The sequence below is a fragment of the Episyrphus balteatus genome, chromosome 4 (assembly GCF_945859705.1).
Source record: "Episyrphus balteatus chromosome 4, idEpiBalt1.1, whole genome shotgun sequence".
NCBI lineage: Eukaryota > Metazoa > Arthropoda > Insecta > Diptera > Syrphidae > Episyrphus > Episyrphus balteatus.
In genome coordinates this window covers 4,972,960-4,975,718 of record NC_079137.1, presented here as the reverse complement: position 1 = coordinate 4,975,718, position 2,759 = coordinate 4,972,960, and positions in this window count along the sequence as shown.

The window sequence follows — 2,759 nt, the reverse complement described above, 5'->3', positions numbered from 1 at the left end:
TTGTAGTTTTAAAAAACAGCACCTATCTCAACGATATACAAACTAAAACTGATCGTGCAGCATATTCAAGCAAGGCATAGTCATTTTCCGCACACATTCAAAGGCCAATTCGAATCCAAGATACATTTTGAGTTGTAGACTGTTGAAGATATGAAAATCTTTGAGTGTATTTTTTGAGTTTTTTTTTTTTTTTTCTTCTTTTTATTCATAACAAAGAAAAAAAAAAACAATAACAAAAGGGAAAATAAAAACAAGAATACGTTATCTTCTATGAAATGAAATTATGTGAAGGCGGGTGATAAAAAACAGTAGGAGGAGGAATCTTGTCTAAAATTGGATTAGAATTTTTTTTTTTTTTGTAAGTATTTTAGCAGGAAGTTTTGAGGAGGGTGAAAAATTGTTTATAAAAAGAAGATTCACTCTGTCTACAGTTTACATCGATTGAAGTCAAAGAAATTGGTGGATGGGTGGTGAGTGCAGGGCAGAAAGTCTGTGTAAAGGGGACAAGACAACAAATTGAATCAATAAATTAGTGTAAAACTCATGAATGGGTTGGACAAAGTTGATTATAATTTGGTTGAAATTGAGATTTTATTGGAAGAAAATACTTCATTTCGAATGTTTTTTTTTAGAAAAAATTAACATTTTTGTAAAAGTTTTTAAAGCAAGCATTATTCAAAAAAAAACCTTGGACTGTATTTGTTCAAAAAAATTTCGAAAATTTCATACAGTGTCACACCCGTTATAAAAATATGTCACACCCGTTACATTTTTGAATTCTTATCAAAACACGGGTTTTTATAAATATTTCTTCATGTTTAAATATTGTATAAATACGTTCTTTCATACAGTGTCACACCCGTTACAAAATTATGTCACACCCGTTACATTTTTGAATTCTTATCAAAACACGGGTTTTTATAAATATTTCTTCATGTTTAAATATTATATAAATACGTTCTTTCATACAGTGTTACACCCGTTACAAAAATATGTCACACCCGTTACATTTTTGAATTGTTATAAGAACACGTGGTTTTATAAATTTGTCTTCAAATGTATGAGTAATAAAATTTTCTTCCTCGACTTTTCATTCAAAAATCTTAAATAAAGGCTTCTAAAAGTCACCGAAGTAGACTGAAACTATTTTTTAACGTCACACCCGTTACCTACATCTAATGTTGGTAAAGTTGAAAGACAGGTTAAAAAATCTATTAAATACTTTATTCAGTGAATGGTACACAAATAAGGATCAAAAGAATGAAGTAACTATGTCACACCCGTTACAATGGAATTACCCTTATATTAAATTTTTAAGGCAATTAAGCGAGAAAAAAAACTTTCTAACGAATAATTCGTTTAATTTAAAACATTTTAGTTTTAGTTTAGGAAATCCAAAAATACTATACAATTTATTAAAAATTGATAGTTCAAAATATTAATTAAGATATTTTTATCAAAAGCAATACCTTACCCTTAAAAAACATAAAAGCCACAAAATATCGGAAGTACCTACCTAAATCTCAAAGTAAATGTAACAAAAGTCACAAGTTAATTAAACCACAGGGAAAGGGATCAAGAAGATTGTTTAATTCTAAATTAATCTTTTTCATGTTTCTTGTTAATCGACCCATATTTTTTGAATTGAACACATTTATTCATGTGGAAAAGATTTGTTCCACCGATAAGTTTTTGTAAATAACAACAAAAAATCAACGCAATTCTAAAAAGTAAACATGTTTATACTCAATTTTTTTTTTGTTGTTACTTACAATAATGCAAAACTATTATTATGATAGGATAAATCGCAATTTGAATATTGTTTTTTTTTTCAATCTATGCAAGAAGTTTGTAGGTGTAGAGTATAAAAATACCTACTTAAATCCAAAAAGTAGATTGCCAAGCTTTGATCTTAAAAGCTCTTTGAATCACTGTGGTTCTCCTAAAATTATGCTACAATAAAAAATTAAGTTTTCAAATTCAAACAAAAATTGGAATAATACTAGAAATATTGTGGATTCTACTGTAGACAGAATGATAACAGCTTTTTGTAAAAAGGTTAAGAAAAATGTGGAATTGCTAATCAAAAAAAGCATGGATAGAACTTTTTATAAAAATATTTAATTTTTGAAAATATGTAGCATTTTTATGTAAATATTTTAATCATTTTTTAAGTTAGAATCAATATTTAATTTTTAATAGTTAATTTTTTAAGTTTGGTTAACGTTTTCTGACCAAGCAGTTCTTTTAAAGCACCAAAACATTGTTTTCTCATTCGTTTAAAAATTGTTGGAAATCCATACACTTAGAAAAGGACCACCTATTAACAAGCGGATCTCTGCTTAAATTAAGTTGAAATCCACTTAATTTCTTACTATTATAAAAATAAGAAAGTTTTCATCTTTAATTAAGTGGATTTCCGCTCAAGTAATCTTGGCCAAAGAACATGCAGAAATCCGAAATTAAGTGGATTTCTTTTGAATTTACGCATTCAAAAAATTAAGAACATATTCCGCTTAATTTTAGACATGGGTCATCTTGGCAAAAAAAACATGCTGAAATCCGCTTATTTAAATGTGGAATCCGCTTGTTTTGTGTGGTCTTTTTCTCCGTCGTGTGAGACTGATTTGTTGCATTAGTTAAATGTGAAATTGTTACATGTTGCTCGGATATTGGAAACTGCAATTTTTCGGTACCTACTAGAACATTTTCTGAAACAAAACAGTAAAAAAAAGTTTTGACTATGATTCAATAGTTCC